The sequence below is a fragment of the Thalassophryne amazonica genome, chromosome 12 (assembly GCF_902500255.1).
Source record: "Thalassophryne amazonica chromosome 12, fThaAma1.1, whole genome shotgun sequence".
Lineage (NCBI taxonomy): Eukaryota > Metazoa > Chordata > Actinopteri > Batrachoidiformes > Batrachoididae > Thalassophryne > Thalassophryne amazonica.
In genome coordinates this window covers 7,600,922-7,614,527 of record NC_047114.1, presented here as the reverse complement: position 1 = coordinate 7,614,527, position 13,606 = coordinate 7,600,922, and the positions used below count along the sequence as shown (strand labels likewise).

The window sequence follows — 13,606 nt, the reverse complement described above, 5'->3', positions numbered from 1 at the left end:
AGCACTTACAGTTAACTCCAGACTGTCTTTGATCATCCTGGAGCTGATCAATGGTTGAGCCTTTGCCATTCTGGTTATTCTTCTATCCATTTTGATGGTTGTTTTCCATTTTCTTCCATGCGTCTGTTTTTTTTTTTTTTTTTGGTCCATTTTAAAGCATTGGAGATCATTGTAGATGAACAGCCTATAATTTTTTGCGCCTGCGTATAAGCTTTCCCCTCTCCAATCAACTTTTTAATCAAACTACGCTGTTCTTCTGAACAATGTCTTGAACGTCCCATTTTCCTCAGGCTGTCAAAGAGAAAAGCATGTTCAACAGGTGCTGGCTTCATCCTTAAATAGAGGACACCTGATTCACACCTGTTTGTTCCACAAAACTGACGAACTCACTGCCTGAATGTTACACTTCTATTATTGTGAACACCCCCTTTTCTACTTTTTTATTAATAGCTCAATTTCATAGCTTAAGAGTGTGCATATCATGAATGCTTGGTCTTGTTGGATTTATGAGAATCTACTGAATCTACTGGTACCTTGTTTCCCATGTAACAATAAGAAATATACTCAAAACCTGGATTAATCTTTTTAGTCACATAGCACTACCATTATTCTGAACACTACTGTACCTATATCTTTTTATAATTACTTTAAGAGTACAGTTCAGTTAAATCACCCTGGTCACCAACAGCATCTTTAAACAAGCTACTTTCCAAGTACTTCATGTAGTATTCACAGTATTCTTGAAAGTAACATGTAACAATAACAATGTAGTAACAGTAACAATATGTTTTGATCGTTCTGATTTTCCAAGAACAGGGTAGTGCAACAGAAAACTGAAACAATCCTTCAAATGGTGATGCAGCCACCAAATTCAGCACAAATACTCCTTATTACACCTTTGAAAAAAACAAACTGGCCTGCTGAATTTTCAATAGACAGCCAGGTAGGGATTGTTTGAAGAATTACACAGGGGGTCATAATTTAAAAATGCTCCAATCATATTGAAAACTATGCCACATTATTTGTCTGATCATAAATATTCCAAAAAGCTATAGTTTGGACCACCTAAGATTGAATGTTATGGTGTAAAAAAACATTAAGAATGGTGACAAAGGTCAGTTTCAGTTTGTACAGGGATCAAAAGTTAAAGTTGCTCCAATTTTGGGGAAACGTGGTGTAAATTATTGGTTGAACTAATAGGATTAATAAATGGAATAATTCTGACTATGCTGAATGCTTGGTCTCCAAAGTAAAGGTCAGACAATGTCAACCTCCATTGAATTCTATGACATGTTAGCTTATGTTATTTATCTTATTTTTGTGATTTGCATTTTTATTTTACATGGTGTAAATTTTTAATGATTCTTCAGTTTATGGGTTCTTTAATAGATATCAACATATACTATCTAAATTTAGGGTTTCCATTAGATAGCATATAGAATATGTATTTTGTCTTCATGTAGTAAGCCAGCAGGGTGAACTTTAGATAGATACCTAAAACATATTACATCATAGCTTCTGTTTCTATAATAACATAACCATACAGTGGGGAAAATAAGTATTTGACCCCCTGTCAGTTTTGTAGGTTTTCCACCGACAAAGAATGGAGAGGTCTGTAATTTTTATCATAGGTACACTTCAACTGTGAGAGACAGAATCTAAAAAAAAAAAAAACAGAAAATCACATTGTATGATTTTTAAATAAATTTGTAAATTATGGTGGAAAATAAGTATTTGGTCACCCACAAACAAGCAAGAAATTTTTTAATAATTTATTTGTGTCTGCTCACACAGACCTGTTAATTTTTCTTTAAGAAGCCCTCTTATTCTGCACTCTTTACCTTGTATTAACTGCACCTGTTTGAACTTGTTACCTGTATAAAAGACACCTGCTCACACACTCAATCAATCACACTCCAACCTGTCCACCATAGCCAAGACCAAAGAGCTGTCTGAGAACACCAGGGACAAAACTGTAGACCTGCACAAGGCTGGGATGGACTACAGGACAACAGACAAGCAACTTGATAGAAGACAACAACTGTTATGATTATTTATTAGAAAGTGGAAGAAACACAAGATGACTGTCAATCTCCCTCGATCTGTGATTCCATGCAAGATCTCACTTTGTGGGGTAAGGATGATTCTGAGAAAGCTCAGAACTACACAGGAGGACCTGGTCAATGACCTGAAGAGAGCTGGGAACACAGTCACAAAGATTACATTAGTAACACATGATGCTGTCATGGTTTAAAATCCTGCAGGGCAGCAAGGTCCCCCTGCTCAAGCAGCACATGTCCAGGCCTGTTTGAAGACAACCAGTGACCATCTGGATGATCCAGAGGAGGCATGGGAGAAGGTCATGTGGTCAGATGAGACCAGAATAGAGTGTTTTGGAATCAACTCCACTTACCATGTTTAGACGATGAGAACAACCCCAAGAAAACCATCCCAACCGTGAAGCATGGGGGTGGAAACATCATACTCTGGGGGTGCGCTTCTGCAAAGGGGACAGGATGACTGCACCGTATTGAAGAGAGGATGATGGGGTCATGTATTGTGAGATTTTGGCAAACAACCTCCTTCCCTCAGTAAGAGCATTGAAGACGGGTCAAGGCTGGGTCTTCAGCATGACAATGACCCCAAACACACAGCCAGGGCAACTAAGGAGGGGCTCCGTAAGAAGCATTTCAAGGTCCTGGAGTGGCCTGGCCAGTCTCCAGACCTGAACTCAATAGAAAATCTTTGGAGGGAGCTGAAACTCCAAACCTGAAAGATTTGGAGAAGATCTGTATGGAGGAGTGGACCAAAATCCCTGTTGCAGTGTGTGAAAACCTGGTTAAGAACTACAAGAAACTTCTGACCTCTGTAAAGGCAGACAAATGTTTCTGTACCAATTGTTAAGCTCTGTCTTTCTAGGGGATCAAATACTTATTTTCCACCATAATTTACTAATTAATTATTTAAAAATCATACAATGTGATTTTCTGGATTTTTTTTTTTTTTTTTTTTTTTTTTTTTTTTTTAGATTCTGTCTCACAGTTGAAGTGTACCTACAATAAAAGGTACAGACCTCTCCATTCTTTGTAGGTGGGAAAACCTGCAAAACTGACACAGGGTCAAATACTTATTTTCCCCCACTGTATTTATAGCTTAGCCTACTAGCTGTAATTTGATTTTACTACTAGTCTACAGGCTAGGTATATGTATAATACAATCTTCTCCTGTATGAGGATTTAGGTTTTAGATGCTAACACCTGTAATATTATGTAGTAATAATATTATGTAGTAACTATATTTCTTGTATATGTTATTTATTTCCCTTATTGTGTAAATATCACTTATATACATGATGGCCATTTTCTTAAGCTACTTAGGTGGGTAGAGAGAGTTCCCATGGGATAAAAAAGCTTTTCAACCTATCGTCCCTGGTTCTCAAGACCAGACACCTAAGTGGCTCTACTCTACTCTATTCTTATTCTGCTCTTCATCTTTTTTTTTTTTTAGATATTTAGATATACTTTAGTATACATGAGTAGAGTTCTACCTTAGAATTGGAATGTATTATAGAAGACATACTTTACTGAATTTTCATGTGACATATGTTACCCTGTAACATGATAACTAAGCATGACATATGATGCAAACCTTTCCTTTTTAAAATCCTATTAAGTTAACCAATAATTTGCATCACTTTTTTTTTTTTTTTTTACCAAAATTGGAGCAACTTTAACTTCTGACCCCTGTATAAACTGAAATTGACCTTTGTCACCATTCTTAATGTTTTTACCACAAAACTCCAGAACATTCAGTCACAGATGGTCCAAACTATACCTTTTTGGAATATTTATGTTCAGATAAATAATGTGGTACAGTTTTCAATATGATTGGCACATTTGCAATTTTTGACCCCTGTGTAATTCTTTATATGTAATTCTGTCTATTGAAAATTCAGCGGGCCAGTCGGTTTTTCACCATTTGAAGGATTCCTCTGAAAATATTCCGTTATTTGCTGCACTAGGGAGGATGAATTCTGTGTATATTGTTTCCTCAATCCTCCTGTTGTCCCTCAATAACTACGTGAGGCTGTGTACATTAACAATGCCACCAGGGGGCAGCACATGATTCTTGCTTTTTCCATTATAAAACAAATCTAAATAATCACCTTTCGGTAGAGACGCTCAAAAGTAAATAATTACAAAAATTGAACTGTTGGATTAAGTCTCATTCAGGCAGCTCGCTAGCAGGCATGTAGCATAACCTTGTTCATAAAACACAGCAAAACAATTAACACCAGATGTGGGTCTTTTGACTTTGATGTATAACAAGTGAGTGTTTGTGATATAATGCATCCAGTTTTTATTCTTGTGACTTTCCGTATATGCCAGTCTGTCGGGGTGGGCCATGCGTAATCTGCATCGTGTGTTTCCGTTTTGCGCTGTCAAATTTATTAATTCCTTCATGTGTGATGTAGAAATTGGTGTTTACATTGTGGGCGTGACTTTCCACAACTGAAGATCAGAGTTGGCAATGTCCACTTCAAATTTTGTGAAAACTGGATTAGATTTTGTGAACAAAGTTATCATGAGCACTATAAAGCAGCCATGACACACATATGGACAGATGAATAATAATTCTATATACAAATTATGAAAAGTTGGGGATTTATTTAAAAATATTAAACCTACAACTGTCAGGAGTTAAGAAATTACAATAATCAGTACTTTGTTTTGGGGCGGGGCTTTGAGGGTCATAGTCAAACTCGATCATTGTCAAATTTAAACTCATCCCAGATGATCCTGTTTTCGATGTCCAGTTAAAATTTGATGAAAATTAGATAATATTTTGTTCAAGTAACGTGCACAAAATATTGACACGCACAGATGCACTCAGGGCCCGTGTACTGTTATAACACTCCCATATACTCTAACAGTTAGAAATTTAGCATTTCACATTCCTGCTTCAAGTTTTTAGATTTTCCTCTCTGCAGAAAGGAACTCTTCCATTCTGTACAAAAATGACTAGAATATTCATCCAGTATTGTTAAAGTCACTACGTTCAGTAACAAATCAAAGTAGATGCAAGATACTTTTATGTTTTCTGCACTTTTAAGTTTTTTTTTTTTTTTTTTTTTTTGTGGCTTTACAGCTTATTTGATTTTGTGTGTGTGTGTGTTTTGTTGAGACGATGAGAGGATCTTGGTGTCAGACGCCAGCGGTGCCTTTTTCTGCTCCTACTTTCATTCTCAGTCTGATGCTTTTATTCTGTATAATTGCTGTTTGAAGTATTATTTAAAATGTCTGGGTTTTGCTCTTTGTGTGACCTGCAGTACTGAAGTAAAAGTGATTTTCCTCCTGATGCAGACACTCAAAGCACTTTAACTTGTGCTGCTGTGCAAGAGAAATAACATCTGCTGGTTGAAAGGACTCCATACCAATCGATAATCAATAATTGTACCTCATTTATCAGCACAACCTGAACTCATTGAAGCTTCTAGATCAGAACGATTCTGTTGTGTGGGCCGCTGAAGAGGAGGTACTGCTGGCCCACCACCACCAGAGGGCACCCTGCCTGGAGTGCGGGCTCCAGGCACCAGAGGGCGCTGCCGCCTCACAGGAGCAGCCGGGGTGACAGCTGACACTCATCACCTGTGACAGCTGTCACCACTCATCTGATCTGCATCGGTATATCAGCAAGACGTCATCTCCACCTCTTTGCCGAGATATCGTTCTACCTGAAAGGTAATATCCTCAGCCTGACTGCTTGATAGAAAGCCCTTTTTGTGATTTTTGTGAGTGATAACAGACTTTTTCTCCAACGAGAGGTGGAGGTAGCTTCCCTGCCGTGCAGATTGCTGGGTGCAGACGCACCCAGGTTTAATTGTGTTTTTGTTCCTCGCCAGCAGTACCAGGTCCGACACGCGGAGGCAGTGGCCACCTGGGAGTTCGGGACTTGGCGGCTCCAGTATTCCCAGGGTCTGGTGGCGGAGGAAATCGTGTGGTTCCGGTTCTGCTTTGGACAGGCGTCTCCTATCTTCGAGCCTGTCCACACGACACCTTGTAATTTGACCTTTGATCTATTGTGTAATCTGTTGTGTTTGTTGTGCACGTTCGCAACAGTAAAGTGTTGTTATTTGACCTATTCCATTGTCCGTTCATTTGCGCCCCCTGTTGTGGGTCCGTGTACTTACACTTTCCCAACAGATTCTTCTCTCTGATCTTCCTCATCCTCTTCATCCTCAGCACACACTAACGTTGTGGTATTTTGACTCTATCCCAACTGATATTATGACCTGATACTGACTTCGAATTTATCTTGAAAAAAGAAAATGTCATTTTGTTTCTTATACGAGGTCTGTCTGAAAAGTAACGGACCTTTTTATTTTTTTCAAAAACTATATGGATTTGAATCATGTGCGCTTACATCAGCCAAGCTTGAACCTTCGTGCGCATGCGTGAGTTTTTCACGCCTGTCGGTTGCGTCATTCGCCTGTGAGCACGCCTTGTGGGAGGAGTGGTCCAGCCCCCTCGGCGGATTTTCATTGTTTAGAAATGGCTGAGCGACTGCCGCTTTGCTCCATGAAAATTTTTTCAGAAATAGTTTGAGACAGCCAGGTGGAAACCATTCGCGAGATACAGACCTCGTATGTGATCAGGTAAACTGGTTTAAAGGGTTGTTCAAAAGATGTACATTGGTTTAAACTAATTTGAAGCTACCTTTGATGTATATTGAACTAAATTAAGCCTGTTGAATATATGTTTGTCATTGCATTTCTGCAATGAAATTGTGGTAGTACTTTCCAAACAGCTATACACAAAAAACAACGCAACAGTTGCGATATGAGCTTAAATTAGTTTTCAACATCTCCACATCTGTGGAAAAATAACTTAAACAGGTTTTAATATGAATTCCTATTCTCCTAAATCTGATATGGCTAAATGATTAAGCATTTAGTCCTCAAGAAAAAAGAAAATTACTGGAGTGATAGATGGGTCAGAGTTCTGGAATTACATCAAATATCAGCTGCAAGACTGTTCTTGTTTCCAGTGGTGATGGAGTGGTTGGCAGATGAGATCAGACAGGAGTCGGATGTTTGGGGATGACATCATGATCCACAGTGGGAATAGGGAGCGGGTTGATTAGAGCTTGTAGAGGTGAAGATATGCTCTGAAGAGAAGGGGAATGAAAATCAGTAAGTGCAAGATGGAGTACAGGTGTGTGATTAAGAGGGAGTACGGTGGAATAGTCCAGTTCAGATATTTAAATATTTGAGTTCAGCTGTTTAAAGTCATGCATAATGTGGTAGAGAGGTGAAGAAGGGAATGCAGGCAAGGTGGAGTGGGTGGAGAAAGGTGACAGGAATGATTTTTGACAAAAGGATATCAGCACAGGTTAAAGGGAAACTTTACTAGATGATGGTGAGACCATTCCAGGCATGAAAATGTTTAGGAGAGATGGCAGTGGAGCGGTTAACCACATTGTTTAATACAACCCTTTAAAATGACAGAATGCCTGAGGAGTGGAGAAGATTGCTGGTTCCTATTTTTAGAAAAAGGAGACATGCAGAGCTGCAGGAACTACAGAGGCATAAAGCAGATCAGCCACAACATCAAGTTATGGGAAAGAGTAGTAGAAGCTAGGCTTAGAAAACAGGTGAAGATCTGTGAGCAGCAATATGGCTTCATGCTGAGAAGAGCACTACAGATACGATGTTTGCTTTGACAGACCAGAAGGAGTTACATTGTGTGTTTGGATTAAAAGAAAGCTTATGAAGGTGTACCAAGAGAAGAGTTGGGGTATTGTATGAGGAAGTCTGGAGTATCAGAGAAGTATGTGAGAGTAGTGCAGGACATGTACAAGAATAGTGTGACAGCGGTGAGATGCATAGTAGAAATGACAGACTCATTCAAGGTGGAGGTGGGATTACACCAAAGATCAGCTCTGAGTCCTTTCTTGTTTGCAATGGTGATGGACAGGTTGACAGATGAGATCAGACAGGAGTCTCCATGCACTATGATGTTTGCAGATGATCTGTAGTGAGAGTAGAGGACAGGTTGAGACTAGCCTTGAGATGTGGAGATGCACTCTGGAGAGCAGGGGAATGAAAGTCAGTTGGAGCAAGACTGAGTACATGTGTGAATGAGAGGGAACACAGTGGAATAGTGCAGTTACAAGTAGTATAAATGTTGAAAGAAGATGAGTTTAAATACTTGGGGTCAGCTGTCCAAAATAATGGAGAGTGTGGTAAAGAGGTGAAGAACAGAGTGCAGGCAGGAGTGACCAAAGAATATCAGCAAGAGTGAAGGAGAAAGTCTACAAGACAGTAGTGAGACCAGTTGTCTTATTACAGACGGAGGCATGAACAATAAGACAGGAGACAGAGATGCTGTGGTTTTCTTTGGTGGCTGATGAGGATGGACAAGATAAGAATGAACATATCAGAGGGACAGCTCAGGTGAGACTGTTTGGAGACAAACTCAGAGAGGCAAGATTGAGATGGTTTGGACAACATGTGCAGAGGAGGGACAATTTTTTTCAATTTCAGTTTAATTTCATTGCCTCAAAGTGCTTCACACAAGTAAGGTCTAACCTTACCAACCCCCAGAGTAACAGTGGTAAGGAAAAACTCCCTCTGAGGAAGAAACCTCAAGCAGACCAGACTCAAAGGGCTGCCTCTGCTTGGGCCATGATACAGACACAAATTACAGAACAATTCACAAAATGAATATATAGGAAATGCTGTTGGTGCACAGGACAAGAGGGTCTCCAGCACAAATACAACTCCCATCTCTGGATGGAGCTGCACCTTAAACAGAGAGAAAAAACAGAATCAGACATCAGAAAGACAAGAAATACTGTATGATTGTATGTATGAGCATTAAACAAGAAGAAAACAAAAGAAATACTAAGGTGATTGCCGGCCACTTGCCCTAAGCTTCACTAAAAGACCCAGAATTTAGGTAAAGTTGAGGCCGCGGCATGCTCGGTTTCCTAATAAAATGAACTAAAAGAGTAAAATGCGTAAAACAAAACTACGGGGTCTATTAGAAAAGAAACCAACCTTTTTATTTTTTTAAAAAAACTATATGGATTTGAATCACTTGCGATTACGTCAGACAAGCTTGAACCCTCGTGCGCATGCGTGAGTTTTTTCACGCCTGTCGGTTGCGTCATTCGCCTGTGGGCAGGCTTTGAGTGAGCACTGGTCCACCCCCCTTGTCGGAATTCCTTTGTCTGACTTCTTCCTGAGACTGACGCTTTGCTTGATCAAATTTTTTTCTGAAACTGTAAGGCACATCCAAGTGGACACCATTCGAGAAATTCAGACAGTTTTCGGTGAAAATTTTAATGGCTGATGAGAGATTATGGAGTGTTACTGTCGCTTTAAGTACTGCCCACGGAGCCCCGAGCCGCCGTCGTCAGCCTGTTTCGAGCTGAAAACTTCCAAATTTAAGCCTCTGTTGACCCAGGACGTCGTGAGATAACAGAAGTTTCAGAAGAGGTCGGGATCAGCAAGTTTATCCGGACATTCCACTGTTAAAGGAGATTTTGTAATGAAAGACGTGCGGACGGATTCGCGCGTCGGCACCCAGCCGCTCATGGCGCGGCGCCACAGAAAAACACCTCCGTGTTGATAACCATTCGTAAAATTCAGGCGGTTTTCAATGGCTTTCAGTCGAGTGAGTATCCGAGAAATCGTTTAACAGCTGGGCATGTTCAAACTTGTCCTGTAATGCTTCCAACGGAGGTGTTTTGCTGTGGCGCCGCGCCATGAGCGGCTGGGTGCCGACGCGTGAATCTGTCCGCACGTCTTTCATTACAAAATCTCCTTTAACAGTGGAATGTCCGAATAAACTGCTGATCCCGACCTCTTCTGAAACTTCTGTTATCTCACGACATCCTGGGTCAACAGAGGCTTAAATTTTGAAGTGTTCAGCTCGTAACAGGCTGACGACGGCGGCTGGGGGCGCGGCGTGCTGCCCGGCTCCGTGGGCAGTCCTTAAAGTGACAGTAACACTGCATAGTCTCTCATCAGCCGTTAAAATTTTCACCGAAAACTATCTGAATTTCTCGAATGGTGTCCACTTGGATGTGCCTTACAGTTTCAGAAAAAATTTTGATCAATCAAAGTGCCAGTCTCTCAGGAAGAAGTCAGACAAAGGAATTCCGACGAGGGGGTGGACCAGTGCTCACTCAAAGCCTGCCCACAGGCGAATGACGCAACCGACAGGCATGAAAATGTGCACGAGGGTTCAAGCTTGTCTGACGCAATCACACGTAATTCAAATCCATATAGTTTTTGAAAAAATAAAAAGGTCGGTTTCTTTTCTAATAGACCTCGTATACCAGCATGCTTGCCATACGAAAGGGAAAATAAGTGTGTCTTACAGTAGTGTTCAGAATAATAGTAGTGCTATGTGACTAAAAAGATTAATCCAGGTTTTGAGTATATTTCTTATTGTTACATGGGAAACAAGGTACCAGTAGATTCAGTAGATTGTCCCAAATCCAACAAAACCAAGCATTCATCATATGCACACTCTTAAGGCTATGAAATTGGGCTATTAGTAAAAAAAAAAAAAGTAGAAAAGGGGGTGTTCACAATAATAGTAGCATCTGCTGTTGACGCTACAAATTCAAAACTTTTATGTTCAAACTGCTTTTTTAGCAATCCTGTGAATCACTAAACTAGTATTTTCTTGTATAACCACAGTTTTTCATGATTTTTTTATATCTGCGAGGCATTAATTTTGTTGGTTTGGAACCAAGATTTTGCTCCTTTACTAGTGTGCTTGGGGTCATTGTCTTGTTGAAACACTCATTTCAAGGGCATGTCCTCTTCAGCATAAGGCAACATGACCTCTTCAAGTATTTTGACATATCCAAACTGATCCATGATACCTGGTATGCGATATATAGGCCCAACACCATAGTAGGAGAAACATGCCCATATCATGATGCTTGCACCACCATGCTTCACTGTCTTCACTGTGAACTGTGGCTTGAATTCAGAGTTTGGGGGTCATCTCACAAACTGTCTGTGGCCCTTGGACCCAAAAAGAACAATTTTACTCTCATCAGTCCACAAAATATTCCTCCATTTCTCTTTAGGCCAGTTGATGTGTTCTTTGGCAAATTGTAACCTCTTCTGCACGTCTTTTATTTAACAGAGGGACTTTGTGGGGGATTCTTGCAAATAAATTAGCTTCACACAGGCGTCTTCTAACTGTCACAGCACTTACAGTTAACTCCAGACTGTCTTTGATCATCCTGGAGCTGATCAGTGGGTGAGCCTTTGCCATTCTGGTTATTCTTCTATCCACTTTGATGGTTGTTTTCCGTTTTCTTCCACACAACTCTTTTTTTTTTTTTTTTTTTTTTTTGTCCATTTTAAAGCATTGGAGATCATTGTAGATAAACAGCCTATAATTTTTTGCACCCGCGTATACGTTTTCCCCTCTCCAATCAACTTTTTAATCAAACTACGCTGTTCTTCTGAACAATGTCTTGAACGTCCCATTTTCCTCAGGCTTTCAAAGAGAAAAACATGTTCAACAGGTGCTGGCTTCATCCTTAAATAGGGGACACCTGATTCACACCTGTTTGTTCCACAAAATTGACGAACTCACTGACTGAATGCCACACTACTATTATTGTGAACACCCCCTTTTCTACTTTTTTTTTACTAATAGCCCAATTTCATAGCCTTAAGAGTGTGCATATCATGAATGCTTGGTCTTGTTGGATTTGTGAGAATCTACTGAATCTACTGGTACCTTGTTTCCCATGTAACAATAAGAAATATACTCAAAACCTGGATTAATCTTTTTAGTCACATAGCACATATATGTGTGTGTGTGTGTGTGTGTGTGTGTGTGTGTGTGTGTGTGTGTGTGTGTGTGTGTGTGTGTGTGTGTGTGTGTGTGTGTGTGTGTGTGTGTGTGTGTGTGTGTGTGTGTAAATCATCCTGCTTTGCAGCAAACTCAAAAAAAAAATTAAGAAACTTAAAAAAAGATAAATGGTCTAATTTATTTAAAAAAAAAAATGTAACCTTTGATAAGCAGCTGGCACACTGTAACAGATTAAGAAAACATGAGGAACTAATGCGAATTTAGATTTCCATTTGTGTTCATTTTCGTTTCTCATTCATCAAATGTAATCCTGGTCTGCCGAGGCCATTGGAAAGTTTTGTGCTTGCTCAAAACTTTGCGTGGCATCAGGTGGAGAACTTCCTGGTGGCTGACATTTGTTTGCCATTTTGTCGTTTAGTTGTTTTTACTTTTACTACACCTATGCATTCATATCCTGTGGTTGTCTGATTTGTCACACTGCGCTTCTGATTTGCCAAAGTTTTGGCACAGGGTATGACTTCAACACCAGGTTGAGAGAGGACAGTTCTCAACACAGCTGTTCATTTAGTCAAGGTCAGATTGAAGAAAGAATTTTTATTCGGACTTTGGCGCGCACCCTGCATATTCTCTTGGTGAGAAGGCGCTGCAAATGTGTTTGATGTCCTCACTACTGCAGCCATACTGAATGCCAGCACAGTGAGATAATGCCGTCAGTGCATGAATGTAGTGAGGAAGTATGACATTGTATGTCATACTTGACAAGTATGGCGAATCCTGCTCAAACCCGGCTCCTCCCCAGCTAGTCTTGAAACTGGGAACATTCTTCTGCTAAATGCAGCTGCCAGTGGAAATGTGATATCATCTGTCCATCTGAGCCTCAAATACACTGGAGAGCAGCAGATTACCCAATTTTGTCGCTGGACAAAAATATTTAAATATGTAACTTATCCATCACAGTGTGACAACATCTTAAGATATCTGTTTGTGTCTGTTTTTGTCCTGCAATAGTCCTTTTTCATTTGTTTAATATGTTCCTCATCAGCTGATGTCTGGCAAATTCATCTGAAAGTTTTGTGCATGCTCAAAACTTAGAGCAAACATCAGACGGAGAGCTTTCCCGGTGGTTGCACGTTTACTGTTTTGGTCTCTTGCTTGTTCATTTGATTGCCAGTGGACGTCCAGGAGGCATTAGTTTTATCTGTGCCTTATTGGTTTGTCTTCTGTTGCATCTGGAAGTGTGCTGCACACCCGCATTGGGTGGTTGTCCATTGATTCCATCAGAGCCCATATCTACCAGAGACCAACAGATTAGGCAATTTTTGCCAATGAACAAATTATTTAAATACCTGTCCACATATTCTCTGTTGTGGACAGATCAGGACTGCAGGCAGGCTTCTTTTTTGCACAGTAAAGTTTTAAGTGGTATTTGTGAATGTAACTTATATTGTAGTACTTGACAAAGGTTTCCCAAAGTAAACCCTTGCCCATGTGGTTATATCGGCTGTTGATGAATGATTGATCTTGATGCAGTGCCTTCTGAGGGATTGGAGCTCGCGGGTGTTCATCTTAGGCTTGTGATCTCACCTTACACACACACACACACACACACACACACACACACACACACACACACACACACACACACACACACACACACACACACACACACAGAAATTCCTTCAAATTACTTGAATTGTTTAGTTGTTTTTTGAATTGGACAGGGGGAAATATGCAAATCCCTTCCCTATTTCTTT

General features: G+C 40.2%; 1 protein-coding gene across 1 annotated transcript in view; it reads left to right on the top strand.

Moving 5' to 3' along the window:
• The window catches only part of esyt2a (extended synaptotagmin-like protein 2a), a 186,687-nt gene that overhangs the window by 139,966 nt on the left and 33,115 nt on the right, over positions 1-13,606 (top strand). The gene's annotated exons all lie outside the window — the stretch shown is intronic.